The sequence below is a fragment of the Ornithodoros turicata genome, unplaced genomic scaffold (assembly GCF_037126465.1).
Source record: "Ornithodoros turicata isolate Travis unplaced genomic scaffold, ASM3712646v1 Chromosome25, whole genome shotgun sequence".
NCBI classification, from domain to species: Eukaryota; Metazoa; Arthropoda; class Arachnida; order Ixodida; family Argasidae; genus Ornithodoros; species Ornithodoros turicata.
This window is the reverse complement of record NW_026999346.1, coordinates 446,819-458,618: the sequence shown is the minus strand read 5'-3', so window position 1 is coordinate 458,618 and position 11,800 is coordinate 446,819.

Below are 11,800 nucleotides of genomic sequence, written 5' to 3'. Positions count from 1 at the left end.
GGTTGGCTTCCTGTCGGGTGGTCTACCCCAGGATTCTACAAAATGTCGACCATGTCTACCAGCGTCCCTGCGGCGCCGGTCTTGGCCACCGTGAGACCTCCCAAGGATCACGCTTTCAACTTCACTGTCCCCGATGGGGTTCCCGTAGACGGCGTCCTCGATGCCGTCTCTGATTTGGTCGGTGATGACCATGTACACTCGCTTCAGCACCAGGGTGGCCTCAGCTTCCAAGTGACTGCGAAACATACACGTGCACGTGACTCCTTCCTCGAAGCCGGCAAGGTTGTCATGGGCGATATTGAGGTACCGTTGGAACCTATTACAACTTCCAGGATAGTATGCATAACTGTCAAGCGACTCCCCGAGTATGTCTCCGACGATGCTCTTGTTCATGCCCTTGCTCCGTTTGGAACAGTCAAAGCGTTTTCGTTTCCGGTCTACAAAGATCGTCCGAATATCCGAAACGGCATCCGCCTGGTCAAGTTTGAGATGAAAAAAACCAGTGCCCAACTTCCTATCCGTTGGGAGTGATCGGGCGATGATTGATTACAAGGGCATCAAGAAAGTTTGTGGTAGATGCGGCTCTGAGGGCCATATCCGGAGCGACTGTAAGGTCCCTCGTTGTGAACGATGTGCCGTGTTTGGTTACGCTACGGCGGGTTGTCGCGCCCTGTGCCGTCGCTGTGGTCACAACCACGCAACGGTTGACTGCACCATGTGACGTTCGTATTCTTCGGCCGCGCGTGGCCTACAACAAGACTTGCCCAGGGCTACCGCATCGTCTGAAGATGCTTCACATCAAATGCAGGCATCAGACTTTCCTCCTCTGCCAGAGGTTAGCAATAATGCATGTGCACCCGAAGAGACCCTTCCTGAACATCAAGCGGACGACGTCGCCGCTGATGGCGGAGTCAGTATTTCGGGAAGCGACTCTGCTTTGCTGTCTACTGGTGACGCTGAAATGGAAGGGGACGCCGTCGCCATCCCGGAAGACAGAGCGGCCGCATCCGATGCGCTCGATCTGTGCACTCGGCCTGTGACGTGTGCTCCCCCTCCAACTTACCCTATGGTAGAAGAAGTAGTGGTAGAGGCAGCTATTCCAGACCAGGGCAACATGGAGGGGCTAGACGTAAGATCATCTCCTCCAAGCTCCTGCACCAGTGAAAGTTCGACTTCAGTGTATTCGCTGCAACGTTCCGACAGCGATGAGCCCCCTGCTGGGAATTGTGTAAGGAAACACCAGTCCAACCTCACCCCGTCTGGTGATGGGACTGATGCATCCGACGGGAAGCCGAAACGCCATCACAAGAAGCCGCGGACTGGTTCTCCTAGGCTTCATGCGGTTCATGCTGTATCTCCTGAAGACGATTCATGCGACTGATATTTTGTGCTCTTTTACATTCACTTATGGCTCTTCATGTCATGACTCTTAACGTGCAAGGGCTCAGATCAACGGCCAAGCAGACAGCTGTTATACAATTCGCGCGCAGCTTGAACTGTGACCTGCTCTTCTTACAAGAAACTCATTTCACGTGCTACGCGGATGTCATCTCATTCACTCAACGATGCAATGTCCGCGCATTCTTCAGCTTTGGCTCTGCGCATCAGTGCGGTGTAGGAGTTGTTATACTCAATCGCAACTTGTTGCCCCACAGCTATGCGAGATATGATGTAGACGCGCGTGCGCTTCGTTTTGATTTCTTCGTCGCGTGCAGGAAACTGACATTTTTCACCGTTTATGCTCCTGCCCGTGTGAGTGAGACCAATTCCTTTTTCTATAATTTTCGCACTAGTTTTGTTTCGTCCGACGCCGTCTTGTGTGTGGACTTCAACTGTGTTGTGGACTCAGATCGCGATGTTCGTGGACCGGGCCGTGGCAGACCAACATGGAATGCCAGGGAGCTGCGCCGATTATTGGAGCAACGCTGCCTCGTTGATGCCTGGACACATTTACACGGTTCGACGTTTGCAGCTACGTGGTCTCGCGGCCAATCGTCGAGCCGCCTAGATCGCTTCTACGTCCCGCCCTTTCTCGAGGCACGTATTTTGGGGTGCAGAGTAGCTAGCACACGTCAGCTTGGTGTTCAAGTGAGTGATCATGATGCTGTGATCCTTTCCCCCAATATCTAACAGTTTCTGGTGGGCGGAAATGTTCGTTGGCGTCTTGATACCTCGTTGCTGCTAGATGACGGAGTTGTGGCCGATGTGAAGACCAAAATTGAAGATTACCTTTCGGTTCGCACGCCATCAGCAATGGAGTGGGAAACCTTTAAAGTTTGGGTGCGAGGCGTACTTTCGTCGTGGGGTTGTCAGCGTGCACGTGAGCGGACGTCTGCCCTCAAACGACTGGCGGCAAAGATACGTATCGTGAGAAGAGGGGCACCGCTGACGCCACTAATGAGAGAATACATGGAGACTCTACAGGAACGTTACCTTCTCGCCCTTCAGTCACCTCCTGGAAAAATGCGACAAAACCAAGCGCAGGCCCTCGCTGGTCACGGTGTTGTGACATATCTACATTCCTCCCGGCAGACCGAGCACAGACTGTCTTCCAGTTTCCGTCGATCTGATGGCAGCATTACTGAAGACCCTGATGAGGTTCTCGGCGGATTTGAAGATTTCTTCCGGGCCTTGTACGCTGATTCGCCGATTGCAAACGGACACAATGGCTTTTTGGATGGACTCCCAATCCTCCCTCAGGTGGATCGAGAGGCACTGGCGCAGCCTCTTTGTATCGGAGAGTTGGATACTGCTGTGCGAAGAACAGTACCAGGGAAAAGTCCTGGCCCTGATGGCCTTCCCTCAGAATTTTATAAGACTTTTTGGCCTTCTCTTCGGTGGTTCTTTTTCGAAGTGGTGCGCAATAGCCTGGATGGTGCTCCGTTGCCAGAATCGTTCGGCTCCGGGCACATAGTGCTGCTCCCAAAGAACTGTGGTGATTTGGCCAATCCCGAAAACTGGCGTCCAATAACGCTTCTGAACTGCGACTATAAGCTTGTCACATCTATCTTGTCCTGTCGAATTCAGAGCGTTCTTCCTTCTGTGGTGCACCATTCCCAGACCTGCACTGTACCAGGGCGAACAATGTATGATACACTATCAGGTTTGAGAGATATGCTACCCTACGTATCCATGCGAATATCGGATGGGTCCCTGTTGTCCCTTGACCAGAAGAAGGCGTTTGACCGTGTGGCCCATTGTTACATGTTCGCTGTGCTTGAGACATATGGCTTCCCTGAATGGATCTGCAATGCAATCAAACACCTTTACCGCAACCATCGTTCCTTGTACATCTTGCAAAGGTTTTCGAGAGAATTCCCTGTTTCAAGAGGAGTGCGTCAAGGCTGCCCTCTTTCGCCTGCTTTGTTTACCCTAGTAATTGACCCATTCCTCTGGAACATTGACACGAATTCGGGGATCCGCGGTTTCCCTCTCCCACAATCAGGCGAGTGGAAGGTGACTGCCTACGCTGATGATGTAACGGTTCTTCTACGTGATGTTGACTCTGCATTCGAAGCATTGCGTGTGTACGAGTCCTATGCTGCGGTGTCTGGGAGTGCCCTGAACTACCAGAAGACCAGGCTAATGCCCCTCGGGAATCCTGCGCAGTACCTGTGTCTCCCCTTCCAGCACGCCACTTCGCTGAAGATACTCGGTGTTGTGTTTGACAATCGTGGGCCTACGGCTGACAATTGGACAAGGGCCCTTGAAGAGCTGCGAGCAAAATGTGAAGCTGCCTCGCCCTACGAACTTTCTTACCGAGAGCGAACGTACCTTCTCCGGTGTATCTTATCAGGCCGTTTGTGGCATCTGAGCCACATCTCAATAGCTCCACAAGCAGTTGTGGTCCGGATTCATTCATGTTTTCTTTCTTTCTTTTGGAAGAAACGAAGAGGGCCTATAGCACGTGCAGTGTTGTCATTTGACGAATCTGTTGGCGGCGTGAATTTGCCAGACTTCGGTCTTATGAACCGTGGAATCGCCCTGAGTACGACCTTACGAAGTCTCTTTAGCGTCGATGACACCCCTTCTAAAGTATTGTTAACCTACTGGATGGCGCCGTTTCTGAGTGAATTCCTGCACGTGGCCGTTGATCCGCCAGCAGCAGTGGTACCTCAGCGTTTCTATGCAGCCGTTCGCGCATATCACCAAAAACTGTCGTCCATTGTCCCCGTCCGAAGCTTGGCATCTGCTTCAGCCTCTTCCATGGCAAAGAAGGTGCTACAGAACAGTGTCACAACACGTGACGGTGTGCGAAGACGAATGGAGCATGCGGCAAACATATCGTGGGCAACTGTATGCGCCTCTCTGCCTGGATTTCTACGAGACGTCATGTGGAGCTTTGCCTGGGGAATCCAGCCTACTCGTGATCGTCTCCACACGTGGAATGTAACAACGTCAGACATTTGTCCATATTGTACGCACCAGGAGACTAACCAGCATGTCATATTCGAGTGTCACGTTGCTCGTACGTTCTGGAGCATAGTCAGGCGGTCCACACGCATCTTGTGTCCTGTACAATTCGACCGTAGGTGGCCACATCAGCTAAGTGTATTGCTCACCGCGTGTGGTGCTTCTGTGCTGTGGAAAGCTCGTTGTTCTGCTGTGGCCCGACGTCAGCGGACGACGCCTATCTTCTTGTTGGTTCGCAACGTGCGCGTTTTGCTCACCAAAGTGTTACAGCACGAACTACTCGCTTTAGGTGTGCAGGGGTTCGCGCGCAAATGGTGTCATCACCCCTCAATCTTGTATCACAATGGGTGTGTGACCGTCTCTGGTGCGCCCCCATGAACGTCATTCACGTGCTCTTATTTGCCCTGTAAATACTCTGCACCTGTGTATATATTCCTACTTATAATGTACTGCATTCCATACTGTACATAATCGCAGACATCTAGGGTGGTGGTCTTAGGGAGTACAGTATGTATGTTTGTATGTATGTATGTATATGTATGTTTGCATGTATATATGTAAGGGAGTGTGAAGTAGTGGATCTAGAGTGGTTTGTAAGCATATGTGTATGTAAGGTGTACGTCAACTAACGTGTGAAGTAGCAGTTCTTATTCCGTTCTTGAGTTTAATTAAATTTTCCTTTAACAAAGAAAAAGCAATGAGAAAAACTTGCAGCAAGCACGAAATAAAAATATGCTGACATCAACATTTCTACAAGTCTGCGCACTGCTGGGAAAGCATCCCTAATCGCATGCATGATGCAGATCGAGATCCAGTGGAGTACTTTCTATTGTATTTTCTCGGATCACCCCATATCGTTCTTGTGAATGGAAGACAGGTGGTATAACGGAATTTCCTGCAGAAATAAGGGTTTTCCGTCCAGTTTGCCGTTCAAGTAGCGCGTAAAGACCACACGACGCTGCCGTGTATGTTGCCATGCTCTTCGCTTTCTCGGATGTATGTAAAAGACACTTGCAGTACTTCGGTGTCAAGGGCACAGTAATTCGAAATATTCGTTAGTTCTGATGCAATTCTATGTCTGCCTTTCACACGCATTCTCTACCTCTCGGCAGCAAAAACCGTAGTATCCATCCGTAGTATCCGTCGGGTTGCATTGCACACATGAACACCTGCACGACGCAAAAACAGCGCTTGTTTCGGCTTACACAAGTGTTTCTCCCTGATGCATGAAAATTTCACAAAGCAGTCCATGGTCATGGCACGGTGAGCTACTGCTGAGGACGAATGTGACTCCGACTAATCTCTGGACGAGGAATCTTCTGCTGCGAAGAACACACTTTCCATCACGCTAACACACGAACAACAGTTCTGCGTGAGCGACAGTTCTCGAATGCGGAATTCCAGCGCACTCATGTTCAAGAGGCTCGACATTCTCGACGTAGAAAGTGTTCACAAATGCCCACTGCCATTTTCGTCTTCGCCGGATTAGCACCCGGAAGTGCGCGTATTACATGCGTCCTCGACAGATGACGTGGGGTCATGCAATTGTTGACAGACTGCTCGGTTTCCTACTAGGTCCCTGGACATGCAATTATGGAAAATTCGAATTCAGAAAAACTACAGCGATTTCGGCGGAGTTCTTTGATATTTGAACTTTTGAAGGTTCAAGCTTTTCGCTGAACATAAAGTTTCGATAGGTTTATATTCACTTTTCGGTCCCTTTAAAGCTCATCTACGCCGATTTTCGAGTGTTACAGAATGGAATGGTACTCACACGATGTGTTCATGAGGGAACACTGATTATGTGTGCAAAATAGTTATCCCAAACTCCTCGCTGTTTTTCTAAGAAGTGAATTTGTAGTTTCACAGACATTCCGTCTTGTGCCCGCAAACCCTGTGTCGACGACACATTCGTGGTATGCCCGTGCTCCGGCTTGGCAAGACATTTGGCTTGGTTTCTTCCGCCAAGCCGGCCAGTTTCTTCTGCCGAGCCGTCTGCTGCGCAGATTGACATTTCTAAACAGTTCGCTATTAGGGAGCCGGTATATTTCTGGACTTCACTGAACCCACGAGGAACGTGAATTTTGCTTCCTTCGACTGCAAAGCATTTGCTAGGCCAGTACAGACTTCCTGGTGTGTTTTGTGTTCTGTGCTGCGTGCCGATAATGCGTGAGCGTTTTGCACCCGTCTGCAACAATCGGTTATATAACCGATTGTTGCAGTCAATAGCTTTTTCTTTCGCCTTTCGGAAAGTTGTGGTTTGAAACATTGGAAATGCATGCTGAAGTGTTCATTCGGCGTACTTCTTTCGGTGTGTTCTTTCGGCGTCGGAGTTGTATACAACTCCGACTGAGTGCCACCTTCGAAAGCAGCGATTTGATCTGTGCATTTCGCTCATACGAATGCTACGGAAGCAATGCGCAACTCGTTTCACACGAAGCCGAAGATGTCCGGGATGCTGTGCCAACCTTATCTGCAGCAGGAGATTGTAGGGGCAGGACCAGGCAGCAGATAAGGGTGAGACGCGTAATGTTAGACAAGTCAGTCATGCGGTGTAAATGCCATCACATAGAAAAGAAAAATACGCTATCTGTCAGTTACTGCTTCATCCTTTAGAGATTAGGCCCCAGTGCGTGTATCCTCAGTACAGATTTGGAATTACCTGATTTGTGAAATGATTTTGCGGCCATTCTGGCACCACCGAAAAGCTGGCACTCCACGTCTCAACTGTCACCGTCTGGGTTTCAAGCTGAAGGCTGTCACCAGTGCCAACCAGACGCCCCTTCAAAGTTCATCTGTTTTGGTTGACGCCTGGTACTGAGACATTTGATTTTCTGATGAATCAAGTGCATTGCATCTCTTGTGCTCCAGTTCTTGTGTTCGTATACCCTTGCTGTTGCTCGCTAGCTTAGAGCAACCATGCCTGATGTGTTTGTGTTCTTACTCCAGCGCCTTCACAGTATCTTTAAGCAGTATCATCGTATCATATGAACGGCAGCACATCTTGTGTATTTTGGGTAAGGTATAAATTAAAATGTTGGCTCAGCTGTTGTATTTCGGTCACAAATAAGTTTTTCTTCCTCCCTCAAGGGCACTTCAAGCAGTTTCATATGTGCAACAGCACATACCTTTTCTCAGTTTTGAGTATGGTAAATCGAAATCTTATGTGTTTCGAGACGTTTCAGGATTACATTCAAACAGCATCATGTGTGCAACAGTACATTCTTTTTCTCAGGTGAAGTAAGGTAAATCTGCACGCTGTTGTGTTCTGGCAATGCAGCAGAAGCTTGTGTTGCATTCAAGCGGTATCATGTATACAAAAGCTTGTTTTATGCCTTTCTGTAGCTGCTGTACTAATATTGTGAGTACAGAGACATTCCTGCAGAACATATCGGATCATTTTGTGTGCTATTGTTGGTATGATTTGCAGCAGTATATTTATAATGTTAATTATTCAATGACTTCAGCTAACATTTACATTCTTTCTTCCAGGTAAACATGTCACGCAGATGCCCTACCCCTTGGTATGCTTAGTTCAAGATCGTATCGAAACAATCCACCCGGAGCATTACTTTTCAATTGGCTGTGGCATTACTATCACAACACAACACACACTGCATGATGTGGGACGCCATCACTCTGTGGGAACGCTTATCGCAAGTGTCGTGATTCATGGGGCGTGGCGGCACCGGCACCTGCGTTATCAGCTCAGCCGAAGCAGGCAGTACGCATTTAAGACGAAGGAAGCGAGGGAGGCAGAGGCTAGTTTGGAGGAAGCAGCGGGGCAGTCGAGTTGATCCGTACGTCGTAACGAAATAAACCATATGTCTCTCTGTTAATTACTGTGTTCGTGTTCTTCGGGGTTACGGGATACGGAATCACCCCGGGTTTGTGGACCGCGGATCATACAATGCCTAAGGTGCGTGTTAAATGCATCAAACCTATTCTCAGGTACAGGTGAGCTGGTAGCAATTACAACATGGAACAAGTGACACAGAGATCGTAAAGTCATGTCTTTTCCTCCGGGCCTCAAGTTTCATGTTGTTATCCTCACATGCAGCTCATTTCGCCTGTGCAGCGTGACCGAAAGCACATATTGTTTTTGGTCACATGACACGGGGCATCAATACAGTGAATCCTTCCTATGTTAGACACCTGCACTGCAGCCGAAGCGTGTCCTACTTATAGAGGTGTCCGAGTTACAGAATATGAGGGAAACAAAAAATGCAAAAGACCACGGCTGTGTTACCAGAAATATCCCCCTTCTTCAATTTATGGCCCTTAGTGATACCTGGTGGTGGTGCCTGGTAGTGGTACCTCTACCCACTCTTTAGTGATAACTATTACTGATTTTGGTAGATTCAATTCCGTTCAGATTCCACTCAATGGCATTACCTCTGGAGCTTTTCGAGCAGTGAGGACTTGTCTCTGAAGCGTTAGCCAGCTTTTCATTGCTTTGGTGCAGTGCGCGATCAAAGGCCCTAGACAAACCGAAGAAAAGCGCTCACACAAAGAATTACAATGTAGACTGACCGCACTTGTTTTTGGACTCGAAAAACTAGAGCAACTAAATGCTGGGACCAGTATATAGGGAAAAAAAGGGGAAAAAGTCAAGGCCACTGGCTCATTTGGGGACGTTTTGGTGCAAAGATGGGCCGAGATTCAGGTAGTTTGGCAAGGGTTTTGTCCGACTTAGCAGGGAAAACCCTGTCCTACTTCCGGGATAGGGAGATGTCCAACATAGATAATTTCATCCCCATGTAGTTTCAATGGGAGCCTGCCCGTGCAATGGAATCTTGTCCAACATGGGGAGGTGTCCGACTTTGGAGGTTTTACTGTATTATACAGCATTCTACATCATGTAATCTAACAGTTGTTCCGTTGTTAACAGTTGTTGCCGTATAGCATTTATGGCTTGCGTCCTGTGATCGGAAACAGTAGTATCTTTTTCTGCTACAACCGGTAAACTACAGTAAAGATTTCGGAACACTGTGTCATACCATAAAGCACTATGGGAAATGGCAGTTCCGCACCACACACCGTTCACATCCGCTCCCCTTCTTATCTTTCTTGCCGCGTTGACCATCAACATAAGGTACTACTAACTCGGTCACGAACAACATCATTCGAGGCATCCTTCTTTCAACGCACATCATCAGATTGGAATAAACTCCCACGGCATAGTGCAGAACTCACGGATCATATCCAATTTACCAACGCATTAATCGCCGACTTTACTTTACCATTGTCGCTCCATGTACACGCACATCATTGCTCTCTAATCTAGATATATTCTTTGCTCTTCATCTTGTTATAATCTTTTTCTGTCTGCTTGTTTTTTTTTTCAGTGTATGTTTGTTGTTTGATGTACAGTTTTCATTGTGTTGCATACGTGCTCACTCCCTCATGCAATGGCCTAAAGGCCCCTTGATGGATCAATAAATAATAATAATAATAATAATAGTTTGAAAAACTAGAGAAGACTGTCATTAGAAAGGGGGACATGTTCTACGGTGAAATTTTTTACAGTGTGTGCTGTACCACGTAATGCACTGCAGGCCCACCACAGTTTGGTAACGCTCTGAATACTGATGCTCAAGAAAGGAACGTGTGCGTTTCTTGTACTAACTTCCCCTTATGCAAAGTAGTAGAAAAATGTTTTCAGCCAATAGGGAGGGAGAGGGCATCATTCTGGAGTCTCGTTGACCTATAACGTGTCGTGTGTGAAGGTCATTTTGAAGAGTGTAGGTGGTACAAGACTGTGTTCACACATTCTTGGCAGTGTTGACTAATAACCATAATAAGTAGAGAGTACATGTGTTGCTTCATATATTTGTGTCATGGCAAAGTATGTAGAGATACACCTGTCTCAATGTGCAGGTGCCAAAACTGCTTTCTGTGCCTCAAATATGACAAATAGTTGTCTGTTCAAAACCACTAATCATGTGCCGGCCTCCATGACATGTCTGTGACATTCCAAAGTGATTAACATGTCCCATAGATGTGTGCAATACTGAAGATGACTGTGTACCTTCTATGAATTCTTGTTTCAAGAAAATTACTGTGTGATTTGCTAACAGCACCTGGCTGTACCTTCACAATTCGACGTAAAAATATGTAAAGTTTCCGGAAGGAATCATCATGAAGGTCCATAGCTTAAAACCCTGAGACGAGGAGTAGGAAGGGACATACACAATGTCTCAACATAGTGTGTGTATGTCCCTTCTTGTATCTCCTCTTCAGGTCTCGGCATCATGGACACTATCACCAGCTCGCTTACTGTTGAGGTGTTCTTTCAACGATAAAGGTCACTTTCATGAATGGATGGCAGCCAACATGCTGTCAATAAAAAGAATAATGGAAGGAGCTCAATATGATCCTTAGGCTGTGTGTGGTCATTACTTTCTGACAAATGGTGACTTAGAATTTCAGGACAGTGCCAGCAGTGGTAGTATTCTTGTGTTCTCGCCCTTGACGCCCATTGTGTGTCATCGGTCACATATAATTTGCTAACATGCACATAGCTAAAACAAAGTATATTTGTATTTCTTTGAATACAGTTGGTACAGCACATTGTTTTTTACATGTTCTTCGGAAAATATAAATAAAAAATTCTCAACTCTGCAAGTCTCCTGTCAGCTGTACAGAGCAGCTTCGAATTTCACTAGAAGCCACGTCTGAAACCTAGACCAAACTAGTGTTGAAGGTCCATATAGGTCATAGATAGATACTATTATTATTAGATCATAGGTCAGGCTTAGGCCCTGGTTGGTAGCAACGCTATTGAACCTTATTAAAAATTGGTGCAGGAGATGACCGACATGACTAAATACCCTAACTGACTCTAGCAATTTTTTTTATTCCGTGTTCGTGCCGCGAAGCAACTGTGGCTATGACATGCATGGCTATGGCTGTGACATGCATGTGGGACAGGAGGGCTAGTATGCGTCCTGGACCGACTTCAGGGGGAACAGTGCGGAAATTCGTCTGGAAAGTCTTCGCAAACCCCAGAAAAAACCTCAGACAGCACAGCCAGTGACAGGATTCAAACCCGCGTCACCTCCCAGTCTCGGCGTTGAAAGCGATGTTCCTAACCACTATGCCACGGGAGCTGGTCACAAATTTTGTGGTGTTATACTTTTGAAACAACATTAATACGCCGCAGTGGTCTTTTCTCCTTTGTTCCTTTTTACCTGGAAATATTAGATCTTCGGCATCACCAGCCTTAGTTGCTGAGCATGCAGTTATTTACGTTGAGCGCTGCTGTTTCATATTTGTTTCTCTGGACAAGCACACCCGGGCTTCCCCATTTTGATAAGGGTCATCTTTCAGTTTTGACAGGGCATTTGTGGACAAGGAAAACATTCGGACTCTGTGTATTTTGCTA